Below are 14,023 nucleotides of genomic sequence, written 5' to 3' on the forward strand. Positions count from 1 at the left end.
TTTTGTTTGACAGACTCTTTTGTATATATGGCTTGTACTTCTTGAATTTCTAAGGGAGATTCCATCCAACTTTTGTTCGACCATTCATGGAGGTTCAACGCCACTTGATCAATTAACATATATGCTTCATCTATACTCTTATCCATAAAAGAACCTCCAGCTGATGAATCTAACATACACTTATCTGAGAAAGAAATTCCCCTATAGAATATGTGCAGGGTCATCCATTTTTTCAAACCATGATGAGGGCACTGTCTTTGTAGACTCTTGAATCTATTCTATGCTTCAAATAATGATTCTCCATATGCCTGAGCAAAATTTGTGATTCAATTTCTCATGTAAATTGTTTTGCTTGGAGGGAAAAAATGATTCAGAAATTACTTCTCCAATTATTCCCAACTTGAGATGCTTTGAGGATGGAGAGAATATAACAAAGTCCTTGCTTTATCCTTGATATTAAAAGGAAATGCCATCAACCGAACTGCATCTGCTGACACTTCTTCACAACCCACCATATCACAAAGCTCTAAAAATGTCTCAAGGTGCAGATAAGGACTTTCTGATACTTCTCCTCCAAATTTGTGACCTTGTATCATGAAAATTAACTCTGGGTCTAGTTGGAAATTTTCTGATTCAATATGACGTTGCATAATGGGAGACATAAATCTTGCAGAAATAGGTGCCGAGAAATCTCTTAAGGGTCTGCTTGACATGTTAGTGCTCATCGATATTCAAGAAATTTTTTTTTGACAAAAACAAAAATGAAGAATTAAAGATAAGAAATAAAATGCTATATGAAAAACAAGAAACAAAATGCAATATTTTTTTTTTAATTATGAAAATGGAAAAACAAAAACTATTCACCAGTCTAGATTAACTAAATTGCTAATCTACTAATGTTAATACGAACAGTCCCTGGCAACGACACCAAAAACTTGTTACGAACCGCAAGTGCACAGATTCGTCATCAGTAATATATAAGATTGTCGAACCATAGGGACTGTTGATTAAACACTAGAGATGTCGCAAATTAAGTTGGCTAGACGGTCGAAAGTCAGCTTTGGCGCTTGCAAACTAGTGAGAGTGATCGAAAAGAGGAAGAGAAGAATGAGAGAATTGATCTTGGAGGGAATTGAGCTTTGGGAGATGGATTCTAGGATTTCAGTTTCGTTGTGGTGGAACTTGATATATCATATTCTATCTTTTCCTAATTGTCAATCAACATACATTCGCCGGAAGTTAAAGCTACTATCCTTAAGTACTAACAGAGAAGATCCCTGTGAAATCCTGTTACGATTAACTCCTGTCACTAGGGCGCCTCGATAGATCACAAGAATACAAATCTAATCAGTATTATTAGGGAAAGAGATAGGGGTTTGGTTTGGTCTCTTACTTGTGGAGAATTTGCCTCTCCTTTCAAGGGAATATTCTAGATGTCCGTGAACGGATTACCCCTGTCACTAGGGCCCCTCGGGTATACGATCTAAGATCTTCTCTTTACGAAATTAGCAATTCCTACACAATTAATTAATATGACGAGGCAACAAGCATATGAAATAGAAACGAAGTAAGAGAAATCATCCAACTAGTAAAGGTACAAACATGAGTCTTACATCAAACCCTATCCACAACTACTCCCTGATCCTAGAAAAGGATATCTACTCCATTGCGAGAGAGGAACAACCCCAAAACATAAAGTAAAGCACACTTACAACCCTTGATGTGAGAAGAAGGGGAAGAAGAGATGCTTGTCGAGGTTTCCGATGTCTTGGTGATGCCTCCTTGTTCTGGAGATGGACGAAACGTAAAGAGATGACAGTGGATGAAGCTCTAAGGTTTCTCCTGAAGGGGAGAACCCTTTCCCAATGAGAGGGATGGAGTCCCGAACCAAAGATGCCAAGAATAGGGTTCTTGACCCTTTTATACCTCCTCCAAGTTGCCCAGGAAAACCAGGATTACAGGGGTCTGATAAACCAAATTTTTCACCCATTAAACCAGGTTTTCTCATGATTACCCTGAACCAAAGTTATAGCTCTTGAAATTATCTTCAATCTGATACTTGTATCGAGCCCTGGCTCTAACCAAGCCAAAAGTTATGGTGGTTCAAAGTTTGGTCTGCAGTCTCGGCAGAGGTCCAATTGAACCCGCAGTTGGGAGGCACAGCCGTGCAATTTAGCATAGGAAGACAATGCTTTCTCTTTGTTGGATCTGAAGAAAAGTTATAGATCTTGAAGTCAGTTACGTTTTGGTTTAAATAACATCCCAAAAATCCAATGGAGCACAATGTTATGGCCAAATTACGAATGGTCTGCAATCTGCCTAGAATTCAGCATAACCCTATTTTGGCGTGGCATGGCCCGTGTTCTTCGTCACACGACTGTGTGGAATCCACATGGCCTTACATGGCTTCTTCTCGGGTTGAGTCACACAGCCGTGTGGCTCACACGGCTGTGGTCTTTTTCTTCTCTGCCGAGGTCACACGGCCGTGACCTTTCTCTCCTCTGGATCGTTGGCACGGCCGTATGTTGCTTGGCCACAGGATGTTGACTCGGCCGTGTGTCTCACACGGTCGTGGCCCTCTTCAAATATGGATTCCAAGCATGGCCTGAACATGATAATGGCCACACGGCCGTGTGGCCTACACGGCCCAAGTTCCTGTGTGAGTTTTTGCTCCATTTTCGCTCCAAATAGCGTCCTGTCAATAAAAATAAGCAAAGAGTAGATCTCCGAACAGAACATAATGAAAGTATGATATTATAAAGAAATATGGTGCGATAAGCATAAATTATGCAAATGAAATACAAGTAGATGTGCGTCTAAACATGCATAAAAGTGTATATAATCAACGCACATCAGCTGGATGCACATGGAGAGATTTATGATGCTGACTGCTTTAGCCCCAGCCAATTTTTTCTTCCGTTCAGGCGCACAGAGAGCTTTATGATGCTGAGTGCTTTAGGTGTTTGCCTACAGCAAGTGCATGGTTACGTCATTAGTAATATAAAAGATTGTCAAACCCACAGGGACTGGTTATAAGCACTAGTCATCTCTCATGGAGAATTAGCTAAATAATTGACGGTTGAAAGTTACGCTCTATGCAAAGGGAAATAGATTGAGAAGAGGAAAGAGAGAGAGAGGAGGAGGAGGAAACTTGGTTTGGGGAAATATTCTAGGGGTTCGGTTTCATTGTGATGTTTATCAATGTATCATGGTCCACTAATTACCTACTCTCAATTAACATGTACTTGTAGGAAGTTAGATTCATTACCAGCTCTCCCCTGCAGTGGTCAAGTTGGCATACTATTTGGATCAATATTCCTTGCTATTAAACAGAAGTGATTCCTATGAAGTCTGATAATGGGTCACCCCCTATCACTAGGGCCTCTCGGTCATACAATCACAAGAACACACTCATACTTAATAACCATAGAGATAAAGATAACAATTATGTACAATTTCCTACTTATGGGAAATTGATTCTCCTTTCAAGGTGATGCCCTAGATGTCCAGAAACGGGTCACCCTTTTCACTAGTGCTTCTCAGTCATACAATCTAGGGCATCCCCTCCGGGATCAATAATTCTACATAACCTTTCAATCAAACATGAGAATTAAACTCAAACACAATGTATACTCATAAGATCAAATAGATACAAAGCATGAGAATGTCATCTAGATAGGAAATTAGCATATTCATGAGTTCTTACATTAATCTACACCGTAATTACTCCCTTAATCCTAGAATAATAGATCTACTCCATGGCAAGAAGAAAAAGATCCAAAGATATAAGAATTGCAACCATCAAAACTCAACTAGAAGAAGAAGGGAGTAGAAGCTTATCCAATCACGTGAAGTGATCTTTGGATCCAATCTTTCACTCCCGGAGTCTATAAGGTGATGGAAATGTCTTTGGATCATTGAACGAAGATCAAGAAGAGCGTAGATCAGCACCAAGATGGATCTCCCAAAGGGAGAACCTTCCTCCCCTTAGAAAGGGGAAGAGATACCCTTATATAGTGTTAGGGATGGGCCTAACACGGCCCGTGCTATGGCCATATGACATCCACACGACCACCTTCTTCTTAGCCTCGAATTAGGTGGAAAGGCCGTGTGGATTCACATGGCCGTGTCTTGCTTGGTTTTTTAAACGGGTGGGACGACCATATGAAGTCATACGACCATGTTCTGCTTCTCCTCTGGTAGGCCACACGGCCTTGTGGAGGCACACGACCATGTCCTTTTTCTTCTCTACTTCTTTGACACGATCGTGTGAATTCACACGGCTAGAGTCTTCTATATTTGTTTGCTCTCCTAATTGTCTACGAGTGCCCTTTTCACCTAAAAAGTGACTCTTGTAAGCATAAAAATACACAAAGAGAAGATTGTTGGGAATTTCGGGCCGCAAAAACCATTTTTTCGCGTTACGGAAACCTTGATTCCCATGCCACCGGATCCGTGCGAAGTAAAATAAAATAAAATTTTACGTGTACGAGTTTCTTACCTCTAGATCTACACTAGAGCTACATGGTTGAGAGATTTTACCCTTGATGCGATGCCCTTCGCAATCCCGCTCGTCCAAAGGTTCACCGGATCTCAAGATCGTCAAGTGTACGATCCTCTATGCGTATCCACATGAACAAACTAGGTGGAGAAGACCAAACAAAGGTGTGCTAGCACCTTAGGTGGTTCGGCCAAGGAGGAGGAGAGGGAGAGGAGAATGAGAGCAAGGAAGAAGATGAGAGTTACTTTTCTTGAATGAAAATTAATCCATCCATTCAACCATAAGTGGCCGGCCACTATTGGAGTTGTAACCTCCATTCTCATTTAATGTGGCCATTAAAGAGGAGATTTGTAACCTCCATGAGGTGGCACACACATATGCTAAACATGATGATGTGTAACACCATTATTGGCCACTTAATGCCAACTCACAAATGAGGTGGCAAATGGTCAAGTCAAACTTGACCTTTCATCTTCCTTCTCAAGTCAAGTCAAACTTGACCAAATCTCTCTCATGGTAGATCTAATCTAACCATTTGATTCAAACCAACTTAATATAATGAATCTAATTCATTTAATTAAATTAATTCAATTAGTCATAATCTAAATTAGACTCATTGAACACATGAATCAACTTGAGTCCAACTCAATTAGTTCAATTAGGATTACTCTTAATCTAATTTGATTCATCACATGAATCTAATCCTCTTGGTTCATCATATGAACCTAATCTCCATCTAATTGTCCTTTGTGTGTGACCCTATAACCTCTTTTTACGTTGGCAATGCTCCTAAACTCATTTAGAAGCATAAGTAATGAGCGGTATCTAGCAATACATCATTACTACCCAAGTTACAAGAATGTTGAGATCCAACATCACCTTGTGACTACTAATTGTGACTCTTCACAATATATGACATTGTCCTTATATCCTAGACATCTAGATTGATCAATGTGAGGCATAGACCGTGTCATCCTCTAATCAATCTAAATCTTGAATCCCAAGTAGACTCACTCGATCAAATGAGCTCAATATCTCATATTGACTCATTTGGGCATGACCATGCACTTAGTGGTCTCACTCTATCAAGGATATCAATGTCACTCCCGTCATATAGGAGGGATAGATCCCATCTACATCACTCACATCCCTCTGCATAAGTTGTTACATACCCAGTAATCGCCTATATAGTCCACCCAGTTACGGGTGACGTTTGACGAAGCCAAAGTACATAACTCCTTATGTAGGGATCCATGGTGATTTCAGGTCCAAGGACTAATAGTCATACTAATAGCCACATGAGAAAGTATATGATACTCATATAATGATCCATGATACTTTCTCATGGCGGGTCATTCAGTATACATTCTCCAATGCATACCCATGTGTCAACTTGATATCTCTATATCCATGACTTGTGAGATCAAGTCATCGAGTTGACCTACATGCTAGTCTTATTGCATTAACATTGTCCCTGAATGTTAATACTCGACTAGGAATGATTAAGAGTAGTGTTCTCTATATCATCTCATTATCGATTCAACCAATCGATTGATATAGGTAAGAACCTTCTACTCAAGGGCGCTATTATACTTAGTTTATTTGTCACCAATACAAGTAAGCATAATAACCAAAAACCAAATGCCTTTATATATAAGAATATGATACAATGAGTCCATACAACAATCATCAAATGATTGGCTCTAGGGCTCTAACTAACAAAGATCTCCAATAAAAAAGAGTAATTATATTGAAAGTATAATAAGAGGTGTAGAAATACACAAATAAAGTACATGAATGTGTATTACAATATGCATAAAAGTGTATAAGATCTATGCACATCACATCCCTAGACTTGAACATTTGCTTGTCCTCAAGCAAAATGCCGCAATCTAAATTCATGAGCTCCTATAATATATCATAATCCTTAGTACACTTGTCTAACTCTATCAACTAGTTTCATTGGTGAGCATGATTGTGGAGTAACCTAAGTATGACCTAAGCATAAGTTCTTGTGTATAGTGCAATAAATGACTCAAGCACTTTAAGCTTCAATTTTTTCCTAATCAAGTTGTCATCCAATTGAGTTCCTAATATTTCCAATGATAGGTACTTACTTGCCACACACTTGGTTCATATTCCATAGACTACACAAGGTCTCAAAGGACTACTTGAAATCAAGAGAAACATAATATTTATTTCCTCAGTAACCTAACTTGTTCTTAAAGGGTATATTATTAGTTTCCACTCATAACAACTATATTTTAATTCCTTATTCATTATTTTTAAAATTACTTTTAAATTATTTTTTATTTTTTGGTGCTTTAAAGGTGAAGCACTAACACAAATGCAAATATAACGCAAATATTAGGATTTTGATTTTTCCAAATGAGTTGACATTATCCGAGATCATCTAGTAACCAAAATACAATATAAGAAATCACCATGGGGACCAAAGTACTAAATAATTCAGATGAATCATGACTATTTGAAAATTATCTACTATTCAAGCTTAAGTGAAGTGAAGATAAGATCCTTAAGGTTAGGCCAAAACTTAAACTTATCCCCGTACAATACTTAGTTCATTTCATACTACTAGAGATAGAGAAAAGAGGTACACTAAATATACTATCACTATATCCATAGCAACATGAATCAAGAAATGAACGTGCTAACCATTTTTCTATTAAACAAGTCAACAGTAATGTGAGTATTGATGTTCCCTACATGCCACAAAGCAATTAAAAAGACAGTTGAAGTGACAATCAAAACAAACTGAATAAAGACTAGCAAACACTACATGAAAATAAGCAAAGATGTAACATAGAACTGAAAAACATGAAAACAAGCAAAATAAACAAAAGTGCTAAAGGCATATGATGATTGTTGTATGGACTCGTTGTATCATATTCCTATGTATATAAAGACATTTCTTTTTGGTTATTATACTTACTTGTATTGGTGCCAAATAACTAAGTATAATAATGTCCTTGAGTAGAAAGTTCTTATCTATATCATCGATTGGTTGAATCGATAGTGAGATGATATAGAGAACACTACTCTTAATCATTCCTAGTCAAGTATTAACATTCAGGGACAATGTTAATACGACGAGACTAGCATGTAGGTCAACTCGATGACTTGATCTCACAAGTCATGGATATAGAGATATCAAGTTGACACATGGGTATGCATTGCAGAATGTATACTGAATGACCCGCCATGAGAAAGTATCATGGATCATTATATGAGTGTCATATACTTTCTCATGTGACTATTAGTATAACTATTAGTCCTTGGACCTGAAGTCACCATGGTTCCCTACATAACGAGTTACATACTTTGGCTTCGTCAAACGTCACCCGTAACTGGGTGGACTATAAAGGCGATTACTGGGTATGTAACAAATTATGCGGAGGGATGTGAGTGATGTAGATAAGATCTATCCCTGCTATATAACAGGGGTGACATCGTTATTCTTAATAGAGTGAGACCACTAAGTGCATGGCCATGCCCAAGTGAGTCAATATGAGATATTGAGCTCATTTGATTAGAGTGAGTCTACTTGGAGTTCAAGATTTAGATTGATTAGAGGATGACACGGTCTATGCCTCACATTGATCAATCTAGGTGTCAAGGATAGAAGGACACTTGTTATATATTGTGAAGAGTCACAATTAGTGGTCACAAGGTGATGTTGGATCTCAACATTCTTGTAACTTAGGTAGTAATGATGTGTTGCTAGATACCACTCATTACTTATACTTCTAAATGGGTTTAGGAGCATTGCCAACGTTACAAGAACCTTTAGGGTCACATACAAAGGGCAATTAGATGGAGATTATGTTCATTTGATGTACCTAGAGGATTAGGTTCATATGATGAACCAAATTGGATTAAGAGTAATCCAAATTAAACTAATTGAGTTGGACTCGATTTGATTCATGTATTCAATGGATCTAATTTAGATTATGTTTTATTGAATCAATTTAATCAATGAATAGAGATTCATTATATTAAATTGATTTGAATCAAATGGTTAGATTTGAATCAAATGGTTTGATTTGATCAATCATGGGAGAGAAGTGGTCAAGTTTGACTTGACTTGAGAGGGAAGATGAAAGGTTAAGTTTGACTTGACCATTGCCACCTCATTTGTGAGTTGACATTAAGTGGGCCAATGATGATGTTCCACATCATCAAGGATAGTACATGTGTGTGCCACCTCATGAGGGAGATCAAGAGTTGTGACTCTTGGCATTCCATGGAGTTTAAAAACCCCTTTTGAAGTGGTCGGCCACTTTAGTGGTGTTGATTGCTCTTGTGTGCTATTCAAGGCTTCATCTTCTTCCTCCTTGTTTCTTCTTCTCTCCCTCTCCTCCACCTTGGCCGAAACCTTCAAGGGTGCTAGCACACTCTAAGGTTTCTTCTCCACCTTTTGTTCGTGTGGATACACATAGAGGGGTGTTCACTTGACACCCTTGAGATCCGGCGAACCTTGGATGAGCGGGATAAGCGAAGGGCTTCGCATCAAAGGTATAAACTTATAAACATGTAGATCTAAAGTAGATCTAGGATGAGAAACGTGTACATGTAAAATTTTAATATTCTCACGGATCCGGTGGCATGGGATTTCGGAGTTTTCGCAACGCAAAAGTGGTTTTTGCGGCTCGAAAATCCCAACACTTAGGCTATGTAAACACCCCCAGACTTAAAATTTTCATCGTCCCAAGGAAATCAATATGGTGGAGGAGGAGGGGGAAAAGGAGGACCTCATCCTCGACGGTCGGAAGGGAAACTAGGCATACCAGGGGTTTGACCAAGGTACTCATGGTAGTGGTAAAGAGTGTCTACCCGATATCTATTGATGTTCATGGCCTCCATAAATTGTCTCATTCTTGCTTGGTCAATATCATAATCCTAAACAAACTCGGCCACCTATCCTTGGAAATTCTTCGTGAACTAAAAATGATCACGTACCTCTTGGAACCAGTCATCTGACAATTTGAAGTGACCCTCCAATATTTGTTGTTGGGCACTATGCTTCTCATGAAGCAAATCTAAAGAGATACGAAAATCAGAAAAATCAAATCTAGAAGGATCTGTACTATAGATAAAAGAATGTCTAGCAGGTTCTGGATATCAGGACGGCTGCGAGTGTCGAAATGATGAGAGCTCAATGTAGGGCTTAGTGCAAGGAATGATGCCCTCTATTGGGGGAAACAAACCCGGGAGATGCCTTAGTAATAACCCAATTAGCGAAGTTGCAAACTGTAGTATGCTCGGGATAAGATAAAGGTATTGGAAAACTATCCTTTTTAGAAAAATCAAACTCATTCTCATTCTGACAAATCATTTTCATGGCAAGACATGCATCCATATCAATTATGTTGTTCCCATGAATGACTTCTAACTCATCAAGTTCACAGTCCAGATTTATAGCTATTTAGGTGATCAATCCGCCAAAGACTATCAACCCTAAGGTTGCTTTCCCAGCTCTCACAAGGTTTTGTAGAAAATGGAAACCAGTATCAAAATCAGCTTTATTGAGCATATCCCAAAGAGAGTAAAGTTCCATATTTCTAACTACTCCACCACTATCTCTTCTACCAAATATGGTTTTGCTCATAACAAGGTGAAGGTATCTGAATACGAGGTTTTGCATGTGGGAAGCCTTATCCCTAGAGAGCTCACAAGAATTTTTTAACCCGATAATATAGGTCCAAAACCCATTGCAGCCAAAACTCGAATCAAATCTACGAGCACCACCAATAGGTAGGCTGAAAGAAATATTAAAATCACTAAATGCCTATTGGAATTCTTGGTTCATCATTCTAAAATTGATATTGCCAATATAATCCTCTTCAAAAGTGAAGTGGACATTAATTGAACTTAAAAATTCAAGGACGAGACGGGGATATGTTGGTAGATGTGTGTACATCATATCGTTCCAACCAAAAGGGCTAATCATCCAATCCATATCATCCTTAATACCCATAACATCCATGGTTGTTGGATCCATATATCTAGTGCAAACAATCTTTCTAACAACAAGAGAATCATATCTATCTTTATGTTCTTTATTTCTAAAAATAATATTATACTCATTCTCGTTACCTTTGTCGCATACACTCCTCTTACCTTTGTCCTTTGATGTCGCTTTTTCCTTGCCTTTGTCACCTCTCGGTTCCTTTCCTCCTCTTGATCTGCCACTTCCACATTAGATTCTTTTCAAAAGATGAGACATGATGGGAAGATAAGTGAGGGAGAGTGATTAATTGAAGAAAAAGGACAAGAAATTTTGTGAGAAGAGGTAGATCTTGAAAAATAAGGAAGAAAAGAAGAAGAAGAAGAAGAAGAAGATGATGATGATGATGAGGGAATTTTGGATTTGAATTTAGATTTGGGATTTATATCTAGATCTAGATCTTGGAGAAAGAGGGTCTAGATCTAGATTTGTGAGGTGGATGAAGTAGGATTGAGAAGAAAAAGGATTGGAGAGAAGAAAGGGGTGGAGAAGGTGATTTTGAGATGATGATGCATGGACACAGTCTCTGCATGGCCATGTCTTAAAGACATAGCCTGATCGAGGGTTTCTCCACATGTCCATGTTGATTGACACAGCTAAATTTATCTTCAATTTGGTTGAGTTCACATGATCGTGTTGGTTGACACGGCCTTAATCAACTTCCTCTCTGCCATGGTCACATGGTCGTGTGGATTCATACAGTCGCCTTCTTCTTCCTCTCAACTGGATTTACACGGTCGTGTCAATTGACACAGCCTGGGTCAGCTTCCTCTTAGTTGGCTTCACATGGTCGTGTGAAGTCACACGACCGACTTCTTCTTTCTTTCTGCCATTTGACACGGCGGCGTCAAATGAGACGACCTAGTCCTTTCCTTTCTCTATTGGCTTCACATGGACGTGTAAGGTCACACAACTGCCTCCCTGACGTGTGTAGGGGCTGATTTTCTCCTCTTTCATCTTTGTGGAAGTTGTACACAACTTGAAAACAAAATTTAAAATGTCTAAGACAAACTAACTACAGAAAATAAAGATATAAACTAAACTAACTGAAAATAACCCTTGGGTTGCCTCCTAAGAAGCGCTTGTTTTAGGTTTTTAGCTCGACCCTCTTTGTTGATACAGATTATATCCATAGAGGCATGACTTCCCCTCCTAGGGTTGGTGCTGTTGACTCTTCTTTCATTCTTGCCCTTGCAGGACAGGCATACTTCTCATTCTTTGTTGGGGGCCTTCTCTCAATTATTGTCGGATCATGTACTACATCCGGTGGCCTCCCATAAAGATGAAAGTTCCATTCCTCAATTTTGTGGGCATCCACCTCGCTACAATTGCTTAAAAAAGAAGAGACGTGGTTAGGAGGTTCAGATAAATTAAATTTTAACCTTCCCTTCCTAATAACCAGAGATAGATTATGATTTTTCATATCAGTAATAGCTCCGATGGTCGCAAGGAAAGGTCTTCCCAAAATTATTAGGATCTGGGAATCCTCCTCCATGTCTAAAATAACAAAATTAGTGGGTATGATACAACCATCCACCTCTATTGTCACGTCTTTAATGATACCCAAAAGGTACCTGCAAGAATGATCAACTAACTGAAGTGTCATAGTAGTTATTTTAAAGTTTTTGAAACCTACCTTATTACAAACTGAATATAGAATGAGGCTAACACTTGCCCTAAAATCATAAAAAGCTCTATCTATGAATTCAATTCTTATAGTGTAAGGAATTACGAAGCTTCCTGGATCTTAAAACTTTGGGGGAGAGGTTGCCATGAAAAGAGCACTGCATTCTTTTATTAGCGCCACGACCTCGAACTTTCCTTTTCTTCTTCGATTGGAAATGATATCCTTCAAAAAATTGGTGAACTTGGGCATTTGATGAAGAGTATTAATTAGAGGGACTTCAATACAAATCTCTTTGACTTTTTCTATAAATTTATTGAATTCTTCATCCTTTTGTGTCATAGCTAATCTTTAAGGAAAAGGGACTATTTGACTTCGAGGTGGTAGTGGAACAGTCTCTTCAACCTTCTTGGTAATCTCCTCATTATCCGAAATCTTAACTAGCTAGGTTAGGTGAGAGAGGAGAGAGCTCTTCTTGAGTGTCAATCCCTTTAGGAACAATCACTTAGGGATCTCCAAAGGTCCTTCCATTCCAGAGTTATATTCTATTATAGTGTTCAACTAGATTCACATCGAGCTTTCCCAGGAAAACTCCTAGTGCTCTTGAAGAAGATGAGGCTATCTAGACAATTTGGGTATCTTGTATCTTTTGATGTTTTTTAGAGCTATCCATTCTTTGAGTGAGTTGCTTGATTTCATTTTTATTTCCTTTTGTACAGTAAGAATTTCCTCAAGCATCTTTTCTATCTTGGATAGTTGATAGCCTTGTGATAGTTGTTGTTGATAGCTTTGTTGCCCAGGTTGCTAGCTTGGCCTTGCCCTTGTAGATGGTCCTTGATCTTGATTGTTTCGATAAGAAAAATTTGGATGATTCTTTCACCCATTATTGTATGTGTTGGAATATGGATTATTTTGTTTTTGATTATAACTTACTATTGCATTGCATTTCTCAAGTTGCTCTATTTGCACAAAGATGGGCCCCAAAGGGCAAGTTTCTTCAGTATGGTTTGTGCTTCCACAAGTGTCACATACATATATAATTGCATTGGCCATACTAGTTCCCATATTCTCAAACTTTTTAGTCAAAGCATCCAACTTTGTGGGCATAAGAGTAATTGCATCCATATTAAACTTTCCTGATGCCTTGTTAGGATTTCTAGAGTAGGAGCCTCCGCATCTTTTAGATGCCCATTAGTGATGGTTTTGAGCTACACTTTCTATAATATCTTCGGCCTCATCTAAACTTTTGTTCATTAATGCCCCTCCAGCTGTAGAGTCGAGGGACACCTTTCTGTGATAGTTGATGCTATTATAAAAAGTGTGTAGAATTAACCACTTCTCAAGTCCATGATGTGGGCATTGCCTGAACATATTTTTAAATCTATCCCATACTTCAAATAATGATTCTACATCTAACTATCTGAAATTTCTATAAAATTCCTCATATGAGCAGTTTTATTGGGAGGATAGGTCTTATCAAGGAATTGCTGCTCACATTACTTCCAAGATGTGATGCTATTAGCCAGTAAGGAATTAAATCACTACTTGGCTCTATCTCTTAAGGAAAACCCAAATAATAATAATCTTACTGCTTTCGTTAGAACTCCATTCTTTTTCATTGTACTACAAATTTCATAAAAGACTTTCAAGTGTTGGTTTGAGTCCTCATGTGGTCCACCTCTAAATTGATGTTTCTAAACCATTGTGATCACCGCAGGCTTAATCTCAAAATTATTAGCTTCAATAAGTGGTCTGGTAATGCTAGATCAAAGCCTGTATGCATAAGGTGCTGCGTAATCTTTAAGTGGCTTGTTTACTATTTCAGATAATTCTTATTCTTCTTGACGTCTTTGCAAGTTTCTTCTTCTTC

General features: G+C 38.4%; 1 non-coding gene and 1 pseudogene across 1 annotated transcript; both read left to right on the forward strand.

Moving 5' to 3' along the window:
* The first annotated feature begins 234 nt into the window (after window positions 1-234).
* Window positions 235-340, forward strand: LOC122044591. The gene has a single exon (XR_006129624.1). It is a non-coding gene; the product is annotated as a small nucleolar RNA R71 (small nucleolar RNA).
* A 13,155-nt stretch (window positions 341-13,495) lies between these two features.
* On the forward strand, window positions 13,496-13,592 carry LOC122044754 (annotated as a pseudogene).
* The last annotated feature ends 431 nt before the right edge of the window (window positions 13,593-14,023 follow it).

Source organism: Zingiber officinale, chromosome 2A, assembly GCF_018446385.1.
Source record: "Zingiber officinale cultivar Zhangliang chromosome 2A, Zo_v1.1, whole genome shotgun sequence".
In the NCBI taxonomy this organism is placed as follows: Eukaryota; Viridiplantae; Streptophyta; class Magnoliopsida; order Zingiberales; family Zingiberaceae; genus Zingiber; species Zingiber officinale.